Consider the following 22,736-nt stretch of genomic DNA (forward strand, 5'->3'; position numbering starts at 1 on the left):
TGATCTACTATGACTCCCTGTTTTGGTATCATGGCCTAATGTAGTTAGTGTCCTGTAGGGACCAGTGGCACTGTCTCCCCTATCACCCAAGCTGGGTTATTTGAGGTACACCCTTTGTGTGGGCTGGGTACACCCTCCACTTGTAGTTGAGCCTTGGTTGCTGTTGGCAGATCAATGGGAGGGATTTACCCAGGCCAGTCAGCTGCAAGGATTAGTTGTGACCACCGACCACCAATTTCTGCCCTCTATGGAGAATCAGCTGTACAGAGACAGGGTGGTCATGCTCAGATATGGTCTGTAGCTGTCCACTGGATGCGCAGGCCCTGGAGTTTCCAGGGTGGTGTAGGCCAAAGTCAGCCACCACCTATGCTTTGCTGGGGGCTACCCTGCCTGAGGTATAAAGCAATCTGAGATGGCTGCTACTTGTGCTGGGTTTGGATTCCCAGGCAAAGCCAAGCTGTGAATCTAGGTTGGCTACTGCTAGTGCTGGGCCTGGGGCCACTTAGGAAGAAGTATGGGGGCTTGGGGCTCTGAGGCCAGCTGTCACTTGTTTGAAAGGATTTAGGAAGTTGTGAGGGTTTAGCCAAGACCAGCCATTCATATGGAAAGGCTACTGTTAACAGCTGTAGGTTGTGGGATGGAGACTCAGGGGATCTTCAGGGCAGGGCAAACAGTGTCAGCTAGGTTGATGGAGTTTCAGATACGGCACTTGCCTATTGGCTTTGTGACTCTGCTCACCTCTCTGCCTGGGAGAAATCTGCCCCCCAGCTCTCACCTTCATGGCAGCCACTTCAGCTCCTTCCTGTATGCTACTGGTGCCTTTCAAGCTACTGTCTTGGTCCTGGAACTCAGAGGGAGTGAGTCTGATTAAATCTGTGTGGTGTTCTTTAAGAGGAACTACTTGGGACTCTAGAAATTTCTTCCACTGACTCAATCCCTGGTGGTTTTTGCAGCCAGAAATTATGGGGATTTATCTTCCTGGCACTGGTACCTTGGGCTGGGGGGCTTAATGTTGGTCTGGAGATAACGATGGGCTGGTCTTTGCTCCCGAGACATCCCTCTTGAATTTTTATCCACAATTTGTGACTGTGGGACCAGCCCATTCTGCATCACTTCCCCTCATACCAGTCTGGATGGACGTGGTTTCTTTAATTCTGCAGTTTTTAGACTTCCATTCAATTCGATTTCTACTGTTTCTGAGTGATGGTTGTTCTATAATTTAGTTGTAATTTTGACGTGGTTGTGCAAGGAGGAGAGCCATGTTTACCTATGCCACCATCTTGACTTAAAGTCTCTCCTCTTACATTTCTTTTTGATCCTTCCCAGTATTCCTTATAGAGTCTCCTTGATTCATCCTTTAGTGGTGGTGTTTCCTTGGGTTCCATCCTTTGCCTTCTGATCACTTTACTCTCAGTAGATGATCTCAAGAGCTTTCTCCTATGTAAACTCTCCTTGTCTTGCCCATATCCTTCTCCCACACTCCCACTGAAGGTTGTTATAAGATTTAATTTAGAGCACAACAGTTTTATTTTACTGCATGATTGAATGATTAGTTTTTCACGGCCTAAAGTTACTTGAGAGCAGAGAATGCAGCTTTCCACCTTTGCATCATTGGTGCCTAACACAGTGTTCGTATTCCATAAATGTTTGAGTAATAAACAAAGGCAAACCCAGACTTTGGTGCAGATGTCAGAAACAGCCATATGAGCAGGCCAGATGGCAAATGTTAGTATTTGGACACCCTGTGGAAACACACAGCACACTTAAATTCTGTTGTGTATGCATATGTATCTGTAAATTACCTTTCTGGATAGTCTCAAGATACCAATAGCATCTGGGGAAGACACCTGAGCCATGTTTCCTCTGTAAATTATTTCTGGGCTCCTTTTTCAGACTTAAACAATAGGCTGTCAAAATTGTCAAAAAGAGGAAGCATGTTTCTTGTGGAAAAAAATTATTTCTCATGCTCTTCTATTGTAATAAAACAAATAAGCCCTTTCAGAGAGGAAGGTTGTAGTGTTGCCAAAACTGTGGTTTACAAGAAAAGTTTTACTACACTTGCCCATGAAGAGGATTCAGAAGAGCAGGTATGTGACTACCAGTAAGTGAAATGTTTTCCATCCAAATCCTCATAGGTATGGATTCAATTTAGTACAACAATGTTCAATAGACATTTTCTTTGTGTCAGGCTTAGGGACAGAAAGATAAAAATGACTTGGCCCCTGCTCTCAGAGAGCTCATAGTCTAGTTGAGGCATGAGATATTTAGACAAATTAGAACAGCTTAGTGTGATAAGTATTTAATTAATATATATAAAGTACTATGATCAGAAGGATAGAATAATTGGAAATATAGAAGAACGATGCTTCGGGATAGTTCTCCATCTTAAAAGACACATAATCTTTTACACTGCCTATCAAAAATTGAACTACAGATACTACCTATCCTGATTCATATACACAAATCAGATGTAAATTAATGTTTTTAGTGTCTATGATGTGCCCAACATGCCCTCAAGAGGTTTTGGATCATATATGGTAGGGTCATACATGTAAATAAGATTTAATAGAATAGAAAATGATGGGGTCATTAGAGGTGCAGAAAATATATATAGGGGGCAGCAATAAAATCTGACTGGGAGATGTGGGAACATACCAGAGCATACTGAAATTTGGGGCATTTCAATCCATGCCTCCCTACAGTGGATTTGCACCTATGTTTGTATGTGATTTTGAATTTTCTTGGTCAGATCTTATAAAACCAGAGTTCTTAGGGGAGATGGCACAATGCTAGGTCATTAAATTTTCCTGGGAATCTAGAATTTAGGGCAGCTGAATGGTAACTTTGTTGCTGGGAAGACATGGAGGAGGCTAGTACAGCCATGTTTGGAGTTTAAGAGAAGTAAAGCCGAGCAGGAGAGAGAAGGAGGAGAGGAGGGAAAGAGAGAAGGGAGGGAAGAAGAGAGAGGGAGAGGGAGAGAGAGAACAAGAAGGAGGGTGAGGAGTAGTAACAGAGGGAAGAAAAGAGATGAGAATGGATAGGGTAGCAGATGGTAACAGACACAGAGATAAGTAGAGATGGGTGTATTGTTGAGGTCTATTTGGTTGCAAGTCCCCAAATTCAATTTGAGCTTATTAAATGGAAAATAAGACTTCATTATGAGGAGCCAAAATACAGGGATATCACAGAACCCGAGGGCAGAAATGCAGCTGTACCTGGGGAAGGGATTGGAACCAGAACTTGCCGTTTCTCATCAGAGTTTGGCTTCATCCTTTCTGTTTGCAGATTCTCTGTTAATTGGTACACTTTGTGGGCACAAGAGGGCCACCCCATAACTTCCAGTTTATATCTTCCTTGATCAAGACACCAAGTCAGATTGAATTAGAATCTAGCTTTTATTTTCACTTCCAAATTCCGATTGCCCCAGAGGATACCATGTATCTCTTTTTGGTCCAGTACTTGTGACCTCAGAATGGGAGCAGGTTATGGGGCGTGCACATGGCTGTTGGGGCTCACTCTTGTATGAAGGGGGCAATAAAGAGGCCAGCCTTAACTGAGGAGCCACCTTCAAAGGTTTATGTTCTAACAAGGCACAGCAGGTTGGGGAGAGAGCTCTCACTTTCCAGCTCCCATGTGCATTTCCTTTGGGAAGGCCTTTCCATTCTTCTTGAAAGAACTGGGTTCCTTATATAACTCCCACTTTAAGCTAGCTTGAGTGGGTTTCTATTTCTTGCAACAGAGGACCCTTAACTAGATTTCAGCTGCCAGAGAAGAAGTGAAAGTGGGCACTCCAGGTTCAGGTAACAGCATTAATAAGAGCAAGGAGTGCAAAAGTTCATGGTTGATTGAGAAGAGTTCTGAAAATGAACACTGCAGTGTAGGGTATAGAAAATGAGGCCAGAAATGTGGTTCATAACCTGTTCATCTCACCCTAGAAATTCCCATCTAGGTAGTCTGAGGTAGGCAGTGGGAGTCTGGCAGGGCTTTGAATAGCAGAGTGATGGTATCAGATCAATGTACTGTGACTCTGTCTTCCGAGAGAGTGACAAGTACCTGTCTGTGCCATAAGTTTGGTGCTGGTTGAACTGTAACTTCAGTGTTACACAATGGACAAAATTCCATTTTAAACTCAAGTTGAATTGCACACTAAAAACATCACAGGGGCCTTATTTGCTCACTCTGCCAAAATGTACTGGGTTGTAGTAGATGCTATTGGTGTCCCATTCAGAACCCCTTTGCCTGATGGTAACTGCATCCTCCAGCTGCTAAAAGTGCTGCAGCTGAGGGCTTTACATCTGTGACATTCTCAGGTGTCACCTCATTTGGAGATACATGCAAGTTTCCACTGCTTGAGTCCCTGGCCAATGACAGTGATTTATGGGAGTACAGCAAACTGACCCTCTTGTGTCAAGGTGGGGCAGTTCTGCTGTGTGGTTTATACTCCAGAGCCCCCTGGGTCAGGCCAAACTGTATGTTACCTGAGATCACATCCTTGCTCAGTGTCTTCCCTTTGCATATCCTGCTTCCCTTGCTAGCTCACATCTTTCTCCCGAGGAGCCTGCCCTCAACAGGTCACCAGCACCCAAATTCCTTTCTCAAGGTTCTGCTCAAGGAAATCTTTCCTGAGACAGTGCCATTTATTTCAATAGACAGCCAAAGTTACACAGGTGTTTTCACTTCCTTAGAGCATGGTGGTCAAGGGCTCAGATTCTGGAATAGGACCCACCTGCATTCAGATATTGGCCCTGCCACCTTGTAGTTCTGGTGTGGACACATTGCTCTGTCTCAGTATCCTAGTTTGCAAAATGTACCCTAATAATATCTTAATAATGCAAAATCTAAATGGGATAATAATAATACTTAGGGTTGATTTGAGGGTGAGACCAGTATTTGTCTCACCAGATGAGACAATACTGGTACATGTGAGGCACTCAATCCGGCACTCAAAGTAAAGAGCTCATTAGCTATTATTATCATTACTTCTAGTTATGTCTTTGACAGAGCTTGGACATATAGTTACACAGGTCGTGCACTGTACCAGGGTCTGCATCTAAGGAGTAGATTTACGTATTTATTATTACAGTTTTCAACAGATGGAAGTAAATGTCTTGTGGAAGGGGCACTCCTTCCTAATTCTTACAGAGGTACAGTGTGTTAGAAGATCAGCCTGAGACAGAGTTCAGATTTTTTTTTTTGTTCCCTCCATCAGTTTGAAATTGTGGCTTCCAACTTAGTCTTGACTATGTGGATGTACTTGGAACAAGCTGGCATAGCCTTTCTCTTTATACCTGTCCTGGAGCACAGTGATAACCAACGGCTGAATTTTTATTAACCCGATGGCTCAGGAATAGCTGCTTCTTCTTAGACTGATTTCCAAGTCAGCTGAGTCCTCTGAGGATCTGCCCTATGCCCAAGTCTAAGCAGGCTGATGCCCAAGATACAGAAGGAGGTGTGAAGGCATGTAGCAAGGAGGATGGGTGAAAGGGAGAAAAAGTGAGGAGCTGGCAAGGGTAGGCTTGCATGTCTGGTACACTGTTGTTGATTCTCACTGGGCCTTGAGGTGGAGAAATTGTAGGCACTGTTAGCATGAGATCAAAATTACATGGGAGCCCTTCCTGCTGAGAGATTTCCACAGGAAGGGCCTCTTTGCTGTGGGACCTCTGTTTCCACCATCCATCGTTTGCCCAAGGTACTCTCCAGGCTGATGTGTTCTTACCCCTCCGGTCATTGCTGGTCAACCCAGCATGGGGAATGGTAGCAGTCCTGTCTTCCTGTTCACAGAAGTGACAGTTAAGAGCCATGTGGCTGAACAAATGGTTTATTTCAGCCAAAACTTATCAATGCCCAGGAATACCTTCTCACCTTGTTCCTGGATTCAGTCCCTGAGGCCATTGGCAGGAGAGGCTGAAACACCCCGCTTGATGGAAACTGTGGGATGGGGAGGAGGCTGAGAGGCGTCTCACCACGTTTCTGTGGCACAAGCTGGTGCAAGCTGGCACTGGGAAACCAGGCTGTAGGGAGGATGTTGACAAATCTGCTGGCGGGTGCTTTGTTTGTGGGAAAACATTCCTTTTCTCAAAAGTAACCTGATCTGAAGAGTATCATGGAGAGTTGCTGTAGCTGGAACCTATAGCACCTCCTCTGTACCCAAGAAAACAAAAAACAAAAAAATCCCTGGAAAACCACAGCTCACAGACTACAGGTCTTGACTTGCAAATTTGTACCTGGCTGGGGTCCTATCTGAGATAATATATGAGGAAATTTGGTGTAATTTCTGAACTGTTGCTGCTTCCGAAGGGACAGAATCATGGTAAGATAAATATTTCCAGACACCTAGTGAGAAAATTCAAAGAATTCTACTGTATTAGATGCTTTCACCTCTAATCTTGGATGACCACTCCACACTCGGTGAACCACTATTTTGAGGGAGTGTGGCTGGGTTTCCCAAGTGATATAGGACAGAATCCTCATCTCTGTTCCCTACGTAGGGCTGGAGGGGACAGCGTGTCTTCCTCCTCATTGCTTCTTCTGCAGAGAGCATGTGGCATGGCTGCTGGTGTCATCAGAGCTGCAAGGAAGGCCTCTGCAATGTGACTGCAGAGCCCAGGCAGGAAGCCACCTGGTTGCAGGGTGGTCCAGGTGCCTTGTCCTTCAGTCTGGATCACTTACTTCTCACATCCAGGACACGTTCAACCTCCTGAAAGAAGAAAGCTTATTGTGACCTTTGCATAGGTGCTGTGTGACTCCTAAATGGCCGCCACAATGAGTGGAAACAGAGCCGCAGTTGAGAGGTGGCTAAGGGAGCCTGGAGACCAGCTTCTTCATCATGGGACTGAAATTTGGAAAGCCGTTTTCCTCTCTTCATATATACCTTTTAGTATTAAGGGACAACCCCAGTAGATTAACCACATGGGACAAAAGTCCAAGTTCAGCTGGGGAGAGGGGAAAAGAGTCAAACCTACTTGGAATAAGTTCTATAGAACTATGTTCCACTTAGAGCCAAAACCCCGTGAAGTCTCATGGGCTGCAAAGTCCAATTAAAACTGAGCTGCACACAGTGAGAGACTTACAGGCTTGCATAATTGTGAGAACCAGGATTTTCCTGGGGAAAGGGAAAAAAAGCCAAGGAGAAGCCAAGGCCAATTATCAGAACTGCTACTTTTTCCCAACCTAATCATTAATGAATACCATGTTTCTGAAAAGAATGTTAAGAGAATAATTGTATTTCAAGGGCTTGAAAACTGCTAAACTCTGAAGTTGTACAATTTGTGCAAATTAATATGATAAAAAGAGACAATTAAGGTTTATAATTAACAGATAAATACAAATGATCTGGTGAAGACAATCTAAGTTTCTGCTCTGTCTTACAAAGCAGTGTAATTGATTTTTATAAATGCTAATTTACAGTACATGCTCTGTTAACCATTAACACAAAGCAAAGAATGTGGAGTAAATGGAAGTCAAGGAGAAATTCGAGCCAAGTAACAAACGCACTAGATATAGCCAAGGAGACGAAACAGGAAAGCATGCCAAATGCTGGAATGTGACTTTGAAAGGGGAAAGACACCATCCAACCACAACCTTCCTCTGGTCCCCTCCTGACCATCCACTCCTTTGGGGTAAAAACAAACAAACAAACAAACAACCCAAGCAAAAAAACAAATAAACAAAAAACCAACTCAAAAGCATATATAAATGCAATTAAGCTCTTTTCTATTTTTTTCTATACCATTCAGAATTGGCTAGCTGTATTTTCTTGAAATTCACAGGCTGTGGTAGAAGTGGATGGTCTGACTTAAAATATAGGTCATATGTGAAAGTGAAATGCACTTCAGTGGAGATAAGTTTCTTGGGGTGGGGCAGCTGAACTGTCCTGAGAGAAACATGTGTCCCTTCTGATCTGGGGCAGCCTGCCATACATAATCAAATGCTGTAGATGAGGACACCCACAGTGACTCACATGTGAGCTGCAAACCGAATGTACCAGGGGCTCATGCTTAACTGCAGGCAACGTGGGATCAAGCTTTCTCTCACATAGGCAACTCACACAGGGTATGCTCCAGCCTCAGCACCAGCAGGCACTCAGCTATTTAATGGTGGTTAATGAGACTTCTGAGCCACTCCAAGGAGGCCAGACAGTTCACAGCAAAAACATTGCTTTTCTGACGGGGAAGGAATGAGGACAAAAAGAGCAAAGGAAAGTAAGAGGGCATGAGGAGAAAAGAGAATGGGAGAGAGGGATTGCTCTGTGTGTCCCCATTCAACTGTGCTTCTCCCTGGGACAGGGATTGTGTAATTTTATGTTTGGTGCCTGGCACAATGTTCTTCCTGTGATTGAAACTTGGAAAAGTTGTGTTTTTGATAACGAATATTATTAAAAAATTTGATATTTTTGAATATTATCAAAACTATTTAGAGGTCTGGTGATTTATATTCTTTATAAAAGAAGTCCTGATAATATAACTTTTTATTTTGGTAATATAAGAGCTTAGAGATATTACCTGAGTCAGATTTTGAGTTTGCAAGTTGAAATCAGCTAAGAGGCAAAAAGAAACCGGCTGAAGAGAGCACTAAAGGAATTCTGGAGAGAAGCGCCATTGTCCTAAGACTCAGGTTTAGCAAAGTTAGAGATTAACTTTTTAGTTGCTGTTCCTTCTAACCACGCTCCATCAACCCGTTCTGCTTAGGGGTCTCTCCAAGCAGTTCCAAATGTGACCTGCTGGTAAATGTAACCACTATCTTGTTTGATGCTTCTGAAATTCCTAGGGTGGAAGTGGCCTCAGTCTTCAAGTTTAGAGAAGCTATTTTCCAGAATGCCTCTCTCTGATAGAGATGCCAAGAAGCATCTCTCTGGTAAAACAATATGTGACAACAAAAAGACATCATGTTGTCAACATTGCAGTACCAACATCACACTTCAAACCTGGTAATACAATAAATGCCCTTATAAAATAAGTGGGTGGAGGTGCTACATTACACCTCACTGGGCCTGACGTCAGCTCTTGTAAAGCATATGATAGAGCCGAGACACTCAATCTCAACTCTTGAGGACAATACCATTTCTTTGGAGAGAATTGATTCTTTCAGCAAAGGGGGATTGTAGCTGCTGTGTGTTGGGTATGGGGTGAAGCACAGAGGACACACAAATAAGTCCCACGAGGATCCTGCTCACAGGAAGCTGGCTGTGCATCCAGGATGATACGCATGTAATTGACACTTCTCCAGAAAACAACCGAAGTGCAGGTGAGAGAGATGAGGGGGGCACCTCGAGAAGTGTTGCACAAGTAGAATTTTTCCTGGTAAAGGGGCAAAAAAATTTTAGTTTAGGCAGAGTGTTGTACAAAAAAAGGCAGAGGCATGAAGTGCCAAACCTGTTTGGAGAAAGGGGACTCTAGCTCGGCCAGAGCTTGGGATAGTGGATGGCAGAGAGAGGTGAGACTCAAGGGTGAGCAAGGGGCCTTGTGAGGGATCACAGAGCTGCTGAAGACTTTGGACTTTTTCTCTAGATAACAGAGCACTATGGAAGACATACAAGGCAGAGAGGCAGAAGTGTGGTGTGGAGGTGTACAGAAGCTGGAGGTGGGTCAAAAGCACCTGACAGAGCCCTGAGTGGGAGGATCCAACAGGTTCCGGAGCAGGAGTTTCCTGTCTGATGACTAACTGAATGGAAGGGTCGAGGGGAAGGACAGCCCTGTTCTGGCAGATTTTAGAATAATCTGCAAATCAAACTAAACTTCCTTTTGCTAACTGAGAATGAATTACATTTGTTTTTTGCTAACAGAAAACAGACTAATACTGGCCTAAAAGTTCATATTATGTACCAAAGAGCTCCACTTTAATTTTCAAGTGTTCAGAATCAGTTTGACACCATATTGGAGATTGCTTGATCCATAACTTACTTTGAAATAAATAATATGCCTTGTTTAAATGTCTGCCTGAATCCCAGCTTGAGGCTCCTACAAAAGTCAGTTACTTTCTAAATATCACCACTAAAAGGTACATACTGAAAAATGATAGATTGGAATGGTCACAGCTCAAAACTCAGTGTTTCTGGCTGTTTGGTCTGGGTCAGACCTGTGGCAATGATTGAAAGGTGGCACATGTTTCTGCAAAGCATCCTATGTTCTCTGAAGTGCTTTGTCTTTATTTTTTAAATTAAATTTATTGAGGTGACATTGTTTAATGCAATTATACAGTTTTCAATTATACAATTGTATGATACGTCATCTTTATATTGTACTGTGTGCCCACCGCCCAAAGTCAGATCATCTTCTGTCACCGCATATTTGACCCCCTTTGCCTTTACTACCCCTTCACTCCACTTCCCTCTGGTAACCACCACACTGTTGTGTGTGTTTGAGTTTTTGTTTGCTTTTCTGGTTTGTTCATTTGTTGGTTTCAGTTTTATATGCCACATATGAGTGAAATAATATGATTCTTGACTTTTCTGATCTTGACTTGTCTGATTTATACAGCTGCTATGGAAAACAGTCATGGAGGTTCTGCAAAAAATTGAGGATAGAGTTACCATATGACCCAGAAACCCCCCAAATTTGAAAACATTTATTTGAAAAGATATGTGCACCCCTACGCTCACTGCAGCATTATTCATGGTGGCCAGGTCATGGAGACAACCAAAGTGTCCTTTGATAGAAGATTAGATAAAGGAGATGTGGTGCAGATACAGTGGAATATTAGTCATAAAAATGATGAAATACTGCCATTTGTGACCACATGGATAGATTTTGAGAATATCATGCTAAGCACACTAACTCTGAAGTGATTTTACCATGTAATGGACAACATTAGGTCATTTTGGATGGGAAAGTTCAAAATCAGGCAGGCAAAGTTCTGGGTTGTAATTTTCTTCGTGAAAAATAGAAGAGATTTAATTTGGTTCCCAGAAGTCTCTGTAACTGAGACTAATGATGTGACACAAAATCTTTATCATTTCCACCACTGGACTAAATTACTGGAGCATGTGCTGGAGGGAAGGGTGAGTGGAGGTCCACATGCTTTATAAAAGCCTCTTCACAATGGGCAGGTCCACAGATCCACTGAAAGCCTTTAAGTTATGCAATGACCTATTTTATACGTAAATGTTGTTAGATTATTTTAGGCAGCATGTACCACTTTTCACTTAATTGCGACCCCTCTGGGAATCTGTGCCAAGGCAGCACTCCACTGGCCACAGAGAATGACCCAAGTGTGCCTTAGTTTTCTCTAAATGTGATCTATTGATTTTCTTTCACCCATGGTAATCAGGGTGATCTTTGTTATTCTGGAGCAATTAGGCAAAGTATTTGCTTGGACTCTTCTTCAACCTTGAAGGATTCTATTTACTCTCCTCCATTACATAGCCTTAGCGTTAGTCCCATATATAGCCAAGAGTTGCTTTTCTGCATCAATGAGCAAAAGCATTACAATATTAATAACCCTCGGCCATGGGTTTGGCTTCCTCACCTTCTTCTCATGCTTGGATGATTTCCTCTGCATTTGAAGTAATCAATAGTGGCCTGAAATTCATCCAGGCTCTCACACACTCAATGAAGTTTCCAAAATAACCTAGTGGTGAGCATTTAATTAGCTCATTTTGTTTCTGCCAGGGCAGAAATGCAGACTTGAGGAGTCCAAGAACTGGTAAACAATATGGCTGTTACTGAAACCTTCATGCCTTGGTAGTAAATAGGGATGGGATTCAGAAGACTACAATTCTGTTCTTACCACCCTCTCTGTGACTTTGGATGTGTGTTTTTTGCCAATCTTTCCTTTGGGTAAAAAGAGCAGGTGCCACTAGTCTTTCAGAGAGTTTTCTCCTAGCAGTGCAGGCCATTATAGGCACCAGTCACCATGCCAGTGCTGAGGATTAAAGATGCACAGGTCACAGCTAAATGGGGAAAGAGGGAGACTGGCACAGCGACAAGTATTTCCCCTGCCTGGGAAGGGCCCTGGTACCGATGGGTGAAGAGTGCAATGGGGGTGTCGGCAGGGCTGTCCCTGGGACAGCCCTAGGCTGAAAACACAGGAGGTGTGAGGCTTCTGCTTTTCCTATGGCCTTTGTAGCAGGGGAATATTTATTTTCTCCCCCATGCCCAGTCAATGAGATTTATTTCCATACCCTGCCAAGCCTCTGGAAAAAGGAAGTATTTTTTAAGAAGTTTATGTTAGCCTCTTTGCTGATTGCTATCAGTGGTTTTGAAGTCACAGTACTTCCATCAAGGTGAGCCAATAATGAGTCTCATGCACACACAGGAAAAAGCTGCAGTGAGTTCGAAGTGAATAGGAAAGCTGATATTAGATGGCCTGGCAAGGCCTCCTTGTATGGACCAGCAGGAAAGTCCAGAAGGGGCATTCACAGGCTAAAGGTGAGAAGAATTCTTGGTCTATTTCATTAGTTCATGAGGAAAACTACAGACCTGAGATCCTGTGATAGAGCCCACCCTGTTGCATATCTGCATGGGAATCTAACCTATGTTTCCACTGGGGAAAAATACCACACAGACAACAGGGTTCTGTTCCTCATACTGAGTCCCACCTCCTCACCTTATCAATGTTTATTTAGGCTTCACTTTGGTCCAGAAGAAAGAAACAATGTACATAAATGCATACATAATAAAATAAAACTTAAAATAAGGAGGTACTGCTGAAGTGTGTATAAATGCTGACCCTTTCAAAGTGTTTATGCCTTTTGACTTAGCAATGATATTTCTAGAAATTTATCCCAAGGATAATAATTAAAACCTGTTCAAAGATTTACCTTTGTATTCCAAAGATACAAAGGTAAATTGGCAAATTGGTATTGGCAAAAAGGTAAATCGGCAAATTGGTATTACCTAAGATATACCTTTGAAATATCTTAATGGAAGAGTAAAAAGAATGTATATGTACAGTTGAAAGAATAATAATGAAGCAAACACTTGAGTATTCACCCTTTATGTTAACACAAAAAACACTTTTAGAGTTTCAGAAGCACCTTTAAGGCCCTCCTACAACTGCCTCCCCCATCCTATTCCCTACCATATCTCTTATACATGTGCAATAATATTTTAATTCAATTTTGTGATGACCATTCCATTGCTTTTCTTTTAATTTTCACCACTTATAAATATATCACTAAATAATATATAATTTTGTTTTGCCTTTTTTGAACTCTGTAATTGGCTTCTTATTCTAAATATTGTTACCAAGATTTTAAAGTATTGATGCAGCCCTGGCTGGTATAGCTCAGTGGATTGAGTGTGGGCCTGCAAACCAAAGGGTCACTGGTTTGATTCCCAGTCAGGGCACATGCCTGGGTTGTGGGCCAGGCCCCCAATAGGGGGTGCATGTATGGCAACCACACATTGATGTTTCTCATCTTCTCTTTCTCCTTCCCTTCCTCTCTCTCTAAAAATAAAGAAACAAAATCTTAAAAAAATAAAATATTGATGCGTATAAATTTTATTCATTTTTCTGTGTTCTATAGTATTCTAATATTTCAATATATCACTACTTATTTACCCTGAATACTGTTGATAGATATGTAGGTTGTTTACAGTGTTTGGTGTTATAGCAATGTAGCTATTCTATTGTTGTATAGATAAGCTATTGGACCTGTATAACAGATTCCTTAGGGTACACACTCAGGAGTGACATTGCTGGGCTGTAAGCATATGGCCAACTTTACTAGTTGTGACGAGACAAGTGTGATTGAAAAATGCCCCTGGAAGTTCAGGTTACCCAGTGCCAAGAGAGGTAGGGTCAGAGCTCTTCTTTCCCCAGAAGAAGGGGCTGTGCCCCTGTTAAATTTTCTACAAGGTCATGGGATGCTATGATGTTGTCATAGCAGTGATGTTGCTGGATGGCTCTGTAAATAGCTGGCATCTAAATTCAGATTGCTTTACACTAATTTCCTGCTCCCACTTTTACCTATTAGCAAGGCCATTGTCTTGGGGTCCTGCTTGTGGAGTAGAATCCCCTGGTATATATAGCAGTACCTTGGCCTTTCACATTTCTTTGTGGGAGACTGAGCAGTGAACCATGCATGCTTTGCTGATTCTCTGTTGTAACTTTCGACAACAAAGTCCATTCTGTGCCTACATGTAATGATCTTGCTTGACTTTACTATCTTTCCATTCTAGGTAATGTCAAACTATCTGCCAAAGTGATTGCTCCAATTTAGCTCTGCAATGGGTGAGAAATCTTTTTGCTCCAAATCTTCAACAATGCATTATTGAAAAATTTAAATTTAAGGACTTTTATATTTTTGTCAGTCTCGTGGCTATAAATTGCAAATCATTGTGGTTTAATTTGTTATTTCCTTGATTGCTAATGAAATCAAGCATCCTTTTACATGTTTATGCGTCATTCAGATTTCCTTTTTTGTGAAAGGGCCTATTCAAAGCTCTTTTCTGAGTTGTTTGCCTTTTTAAAAATTGTTCATGTGAGTTATTTATATATTCTGGTTATGATCCTTTTGTAGCTTATATAAATTGCCAATGTTTTCTTCAGTTTTATGACTTATATTTTCTCCTTTACTATGGGACCTTTGATAAATAGAAATTCTTAATATTAATGCAATCAAGTTATTAAACTTTTATAGTTTATGCTTTTGACCTTATTTAAAAACTACTTTTGTATCCATACGTTATTATGCTATCTTATATTATCATGTAAAAGTTTTATATTTTACCAGTCAATTTACAGAATTTAATCCTGGGAATGATATCTGCATGTGGTGGGATTTAATTTTACAAGAAGTACATTTTCCACATGGGTAATTGTTCAGCACCATTTACAGAGAAGTCCTTAATTAACTAATTAATTATCCTCACCCCAAAACATTTTTTCACTGCTTTTTTTAGAGAGAGAAATTGAGACAGTGTTGCAGGGGTGTCAAGCTCATTTTCACTGGAGGCCACATCTACTTTGTGGTTGCCTTCAAAGGGCTGAATGTAATTTGAGGACTATAACTACTACTTAATTAGGGTCAAGTTGCTTTACATTTGGCCCTTTGAAGGCAACTGCGAGGCTGATGTGGACCCCAGTGAAAATGAGTTTGACAGCCCTGGTTTAGAGAGAGGAGAAGAAAGGGGGAGAGAGAGGGAGAGAAACATCAATGTGAGAGAGGAGCATTGGTTGCCTTTCATACATATCCCAACCAGGGACCAAACCTGCAAACTAGGCATGTGACCTGACCAGGAATCAAACCCATGACTTTTTGGCTTGTGGGATGTTGCCAACCAACTGAGCCACATTGGTCAGGGCTTTCTATAAAAAAAAATGCTTTACAGGATCAACTATGTCAGACATCAAACATCCATATGTGTATATGAATATTTTTGGAGTCGTGATTTAGTTCTATGAATCTATTTGTCTATTTCTGCACAAATACTACACTGTCCCAATGTCTATAGTTTACAGAAGTCTCAATATCTGGTAGAACAAGTTGCCTCACCTTGTCCTTCATTGATAGGATTGTGTCTCTTCTTGGCCTTTTTTTTTTCATATTAATTTTAGAATCAGCTTGTGAAGTTCCACAGATAAGGAAACAAAAGTTTGGGATTTTGATTGAGATGACCTCAATTTGGAAATGATTGACATCTTTAAATTTGTATTGACACTTCCGGCCAAGATGGAGGCATAGGTAGACACTGTACCTTCTCACACAACCAAAATAAGGACAACAAAAATTTAGAAACAAAAACAACCAGTACTGACAGTAAATTGAACTGTATGGAAGTCTGACAACCAAGGACTTAAAGAAGAAATATTCATCCAGACCGGTAGGAGGGGCAGAGTCGGGTGGCCGGGTGGAGAGGACTCACAGCAAAGCAGCAGCTGGTAGACCCCGGGCATGCAGGTAGCAGTGGGCAGACCCAGCAAAGCTGTGGATTGTGGAGGTGCTTGGAGCACAAGGCAGCTGGTAGACCGGGTGGTCCCACATTCACACGCAGATAAATCAGGCTAAACTGGGGAGTGAGACAGACCACGCAACCCAGGATTCCAGTGCAGGGAAATAAAGCCTCAAAACACCAATTGAAAACACCTGCGGTGGGGGGGGGGTGGTGTTGAGGTGCTGGGAGAGACTCTCAGCCTCACAGGAAAGTTTGTTGGAGAGACCCACAGGGTCCTAGAATGTACACAAACCCACCCACCTGAGAATCCAGAAGGGCCCAGTTTGCTTGTGAGAAGTGGGGGAAGTGACTGAAATGTGTCAGAGAGTGGAGCAAGCACCATTGTTCCCTCTTGGACCCCTCCCCTACATACTGCCTCATGTCACCTAGTGACTGGGTTGCCACAGCCAGGTGAACACCTAAGGCTCTGCCTCACATATGTAACAGGCACATCAAGACAAAAAAAAGTGGCCTGAACAAAAGAACAGATCAAAGCTCCAGAAATAATACAACTAAGCGACAAGAGATGGCCAACCTATCAGATGCACAGTTCAAAGCAGTGGTGATCAGGATGCTCACAGAAATGGTTGAATTTGGTTGCAAATTAGATGAAAAAATGAAGGTTACAGTAAGTGAAATAAAGGAAAATGCACAGGGAACCAATAGTGATGGGAAGGAAACTGGGACTCAAATCAATGGAGTAGACCAGAAGAAAGAAAGAAACATTCTAACAGGGACCTAAACAACAAAACAAAGAAACAAGCAAAGTATAACCAAAGACAATGAAATAGAGGACAGATTGACAGTGACCAGAGGGGAGAAAAGAGGGAATTTCAGGGGAGAATGGGAAGGGTTTACAGGAACAAATTTAAAGGACACAGGGACAAAAACTAGGGGGAGGGTGTTAATGGGAGGGAAGTGGGGAGGGTTGGGTGGGTGGGCTGAAATGGGAGTAAAAGGGAGAAAACTGTACTTGAACAATGATTAAAATAAAAAAAATATGAAAAAAAGAGAAACATCCAACCAGAAAAGAATGAAGAAACAAGAATTCAAAAAAATGAGGAGAGGCTTAGGACCCTCCAGGACATCTTCAAACGTTCCAACATCCGACTTATAGGGGTGCCAGAAGGAGAGGAAGAGCAACAAATAGAAAGGTTATTTGAACAAATAATAAAGGAGAACTTCTCCATTCTGGCAAAGGAAACAGACTTCCAGGAAGTCCAGGAAGCTCAGAGAGTCCCAAAGAAGTTGGACCCAAGGAGGAACACACCAAGGCACATCAGAATTACATTAGTCAAGATTAAAATGAAGGAGAGAATCCTAGAAGCAGCAAGAGAAAAGGAGACAGTTACCTACAAAGGAGTTCCCATCAGACTGTCAGCTGATTTCTCAAGAGACCTTACAGGCAAGAAGGGGCTGGAAAGAAGTATTCCAAGTCATGAAAAGCAAGGACCTACATCCAATATTACTTTATCCAGCAAAGCTTTCATTTAGAATGGAAAGGCAGATAAAGTGTTTCTCAGATAAGGTCAAGTTAAAGGAGTTCATCATCACCAAGCCCTTATTATATGAAATGTTAAAGGGACTTATCTAAGAAAAAGAAGATAGAGAATGAATCAACATGCGGGAGTAGGAAGGAGCAGATTTGGCTTTCCTCTGCTCAGGGGAGAAAATCCTGACCAATCTATGGAGTAGAAAGGCAAGCAACCAACATATTTCAGCATTTTTGAAAACAGAGGACCAAGGATTGTGGCAGAACCGAAAGAACAAAGAACGGACCCTAAGAGGAGTGCTGCAACAAGACAAAAAAGAATAGGTGGAGGAGGTGAACACCAGGATACCCACTGGAAGAGGAAACCCAACAACAAAGGAACCACTAACAGATAACAACAGAAGAAGGTGAAGGAGGGAGTAGTAACCACACAAACCTCAATCCAGGACCTATCTGGAAATACAACTAAACAGTAGAGACAGTACCCAATACAAACAACTGAACAAGATTTCTTTAAACCTTGTACACACAGAAGAACCAGCTTCAGCACAACCTGCCCTCACCAGCACAACAAAATACAGGAGGTGGTGGACAGAGTGACCCTCATTTAACCAGCTGGTGGGAAGGAACCACCAAAGAAGGACTCAACAACAACCAAAACCCAAAGGCAAACACAAAACTAACTTAAACGACAGCCCAAGACCAGTGAGCTTGGGAGATCAAGGAAACTGCACCACTGAAACTCACTGCTATTCTACTAAAGAAGTTCACAACATAAACCCAGGGAGCCAGAACAGATCAATATAAGAAGCTGAGGCGAACAAGAAGAGTCTCACAAACAATGGGAAGACAAAGAAATAATCCCCAAATGAAAGGAAAGGACGAAGCCTCAGAAAGAATGCTAAATGAAATAGAGGCAATTCAACTATCAGATATTGAATTCAAAGCAGTGATTGTCAGGAAGCTCAATGAGCTCACAATGAGCTACCGGAAACTACAGGGAAGCTACAATGAACTCAATGAAAACTACATCAGCATAAAAAAGGAAATAGAAACTCTCAACAAGGGCCAAGAGGAAATGAAGAATACGATTTCTGAACTGAAGAACACAGTAGAAGGAAAGAAAAGCAGGATCGATGAAGCAGAAGATTGGATCAGCGAGCTAGAGGACAAAGTAGAAGAAAACACCCAGAAAGAGCAAGAAAAGGAAAAGAGGCCCAGAAAAAATGAAGAGGGATTAAGAGAAATGCAAGACAATATGAAACGTAATAATATCCGTATAATAGGGATACCAGAAGGAGAAGAAGAAGAACAAGGGATAGAAAACCTATTTGAAAAAGTAATGATGGAAAACTTCCCTAATTTGATGAGAGAAAAAGTCACACAAATCCAGGAAACACAGAGAGTCCCAATCAAGAGGAACCCAAAGAGGCCCACCTCAAGACACATCATAATTAAAATGGCAAAATTTCAAGACAAAGAGAGAATCTTAAAGGCAGCGAGGGAGAAACAGGAAGTAACATACATGGGAGCCTCAATAAGGCTAACAGCTGACTTCTCAATGGAAACACTCCAAGCCAGAAGAGAATGGCAAGAAATAATCCAAGTAATGAGAACCAGAGGCCTGCAACCACAACTACTTTACCCAGCAAGGCTCTCAATCAAGATAGAAGGCCAAATAAGAAGCTTCTCAGACAAAAGAAGTCTAAAAGAATACACCTCCACTAAACCAGCTCTGCAAGAGATGCTAAAGGGACTGCTTTAAGGAAAGAAAGGAAAAGAGAGAGTGAGAGAGAATCACACGTACATAAAAGGCAATGAATAAGTACCTATCAATAATAATCTTAAACGTAAATGGATTAAATGCTCTAATCAAAAGACATAGAATAGCTGATTGGATAAGAAAACATGACCCACACATATGCTGTCTACAAGAGACCCACCTCAGGATAAAAGACCTGCATAGGTTGAAAGTGAAGGGCTGGAAACAAATTTTCCAAGCAAATGGACAGGAAAAAAAAGCCAGGGTAGCAATACTCATATCTGACAAAATAGACTTCCAAAGAAGGACCATAAAGAGAGACCCAGAAGGCCACTTCATAATACTCAAGGGAAGAATTCACCAAGAAGACATAAATATTGTAAATATATATGCACCCAACATAGGAGCACCCAAATACATAAAGAAAATCTTAGAGGATTTCAAGAAAGATATGGACAGCAACACAATTATTGTGGGGGATTTTAACACCCCACTATCAAAAATGGACAGATCTTCCAAACAAAATATCAACAAAGATATTGTGGCATTGAACAATACCCTAGATGAAATGGGCTTTACTGATATTTACAGAACCCTCCATCCCAAAGAAGCTAAATACACATTTTTTTTCAAATGTACATGGAACATTTTCAAAGATTGACCACATGATAGGACACAAAACAAGCCTCAACAATTTCAAAAAAATTGAAATCATACCAAGCAATTTCTCGGATCACAAGGGACTGAAACTAGAAACCAACCCCAAGGAAAAAAACCCAAAACACTCAAATTCATGGAGATTAAACAGCATGCTATTAAACAATGGATGGGTCAAGAATGATATTAGGGAAGAAATCAAAAGGTTTTTGGAAACAAATGAAAACGAACTCACAACAACCCAAAATTTATGGGACATAGCCAAGGCAGTCCTGAGAGGGAAGTTCATAGCGATACAGGCCCACCTAAAAAAGTTAGAAACATTTCAAACAAACAACCTAACCCTACATCTACAAGAACTTGAGGAACAACAACAAAGACAGCCTAGAGCAAGCAGAAGGAAGGAAATAACCAAGATCAGAGCAGAATTAAATGACATAGAGACTAAAAGCACAATTCTAAAGATCAATGAATCCAAGAGTTGGCTCTTTGAAAAGATAAACAAAATTGATAAGCCTTTAAGCAGACTCATCAAGAAAAAAAGAGAGAAAACCCAAATAAACAATCAGAAATGAAAGAGGAGAGATTACAACAGATACCACAGAAATACAAAGGATTGTAAGAAATTACTACAAAGAACTGTATGCCAAGAAATTTGAAAACCTAGATGAAATGGACAAATTTCTAGAAAAATATAATCTTCCAAAACTCAAAAAAAAGGAAGCAGAAAGCCTGAACAAACCAATAACAGCAAAAGAAATTGAAGCAGTAATCAAACAACTCCCAACACACAGAAGCCCTGGACCAGATGGTTTCACAGGAGAATTCTACAAAGCATTTAAGGAAGAACTAACACCTATCCTTCACAGACTATTTCAAAAAATCCAAAAAGATGGGAGTCTCCCAAACTCTTTTTATGAGGCCAACATCATCTTAATTCCAAAACCAGATAAAGACACAACAAAGAAAGAAAACTACAGGCCAATATCGTTGATGAACATTGATGCTAAAATCCTCAAGAAGATACTGGCAAACCGCATCCAACAGTACATTAAGAAGATCATACACCATGACCAAGTGGGATTCATGCCAGGTATGCAAGGATGGTACAATATTCGCAAGTCAGTAAATGTAATACATCACATAAACAAAAGCAAAGACAAAAACCACATGATCATATCAATAGATGCAGAAAAAGCATTTGATAAGGTACAGCACCCATTTATGATAAGAACACTCAGTAAAGTGGGAATAGAGGGAGCATTCCTCAACATAATAAAGGCCATATATGAGAAACCTACAGCCAACATTATATTCAATGGGCAAAAATTAAAATCTTTTCCACTAAGATCAGGAACAAGACAAGGCGGTCCACTTTCACCACTTCTATTCAATATAGTACTGGAAGTTTTAGCCACAGCAATCAGACAAGAAAAAGAAATAAAAGGCATTCAAATCAGAAAGGAGGAAACAAAACTGTCATTGTTTGCAGATGACATGGTAGTGTACATAGAAAATCCTATAGACTCCACCAAAAAACTGCTTGACCTAATAAATGAATTTGGCAAAACAGCAGGATACAAAGTCAATATCCAGAAATCAAAGGCATTTCTGTACACCAACAATGAAACAGCAGAAGCAGAAATCAAGAAAAAAATTCCATTTGAAATAGCAAAAAGAAAAATAAAATACCTAGGAATAAACCTAACAAAAGAGGTAAAAGACCTGTATTCAGAAAACTACATAACACTGAGGAGAGAAATCAAGGAAGACACAAACAAATGGAAACATATACCGTGTTCATGGATTGGAAGAATTAATATCATCAAAATGTCCATACTACCAAAAGCAATTTACACATTCAATGCAATACCTATTAAAGTACCAATGGCATATTTCACAGACATAGAACAAACACTTCAACAATTTATATGGAACCATAAACGACCCCGAATAGCTGCTGCAATTTTGAGAAAGAAGAGTAAAGTAGGAGGGATCAAAATACCTGACACTAAACTATACTACAAGGCCACTGTAATCAAAACTGCCTGGTACTGGCATAAAAACAGGCACATGGACCAATGGAACAGAATAGAGAGCCCAGAAATAAACCCAAGCCTCTACGGTCAATTAATATTTGACAAAGGAAGCAGCAACATAAAATGGAATAAAAATAGCCTCTTCAGCAAATGGTGTTGGGAGAACTGGACAGCTACGTGCAAAAAATGAAACTCGAGCACCAACTTACACCTTATACAAAAATAGATTCAAGGTGGATAAAAGACTTAAATATAAAATGTGACACCATTAAAGTCCTAGAAGAGAACGTAGGTAGGAAAATCTCAGATATTTCACGAAGAAACTTTTTTACTGACGTGTCCCCTAGAGCAAGGGACATAAAGGAAAGAATAAACAAATGGGACCTCATCAAAATAAAAAGCTTCTGCACAAAACAGTATCAGTAAAGAAAACAGTATCAAAATAAAAAGAGAACTAACCGTATGGGAAAACATATTTGCCAATGATACCTCAGACAAGGGTTTAATCTCCAAAATATATAAAGAACTTACATGACTCCACTCTAAGAAGACAAGTAACCCAATTAAAAAATGGGCAAAGGACTTGAACAGACACTTCTCCAAGGAGGACATACAGAAAATCCAAAGACACATGAAACAATGCTCAATATCGCTAGCTATCAGAGAGATGCAGATTAAAACCACAATGAGATACCACTTCACACCAGTCAGAATAGCCATCATAAACAAAACAACAAACAACAAGTGTTGGAGAGGCTGTGGAGAAAGGGGGTCCCTAGTGCACTGTTGGTGGGACTGCAGACTGGTACAACCACTATAGAAAGCAGTATGGAACTTCCTCAGAAAACTAAAAATGGATCTGCCTTTTGACCCGGCAATTCCACTGCTGGGACTATATCCTAAGAACACTG

The sequence above is a fragment of the Phyllostomus discolor genome, chromosome 1, assembly GCF_004126475.2.
Source record: "Phyllostomus discolor isolate MPI-MPIP mPhyDis1 chromosome 1, mPhyDis1.pri.v3, whole genome shotgun sequence".
In the NCBI taxonomy this organism is placed as follows: domain Eukaryota; kingdom Metazoa; phylum Chordata; class Mammalia; order Chiroptera; family Phyllostomidae; genus Phyllostomus; species Phyllostomus discolor.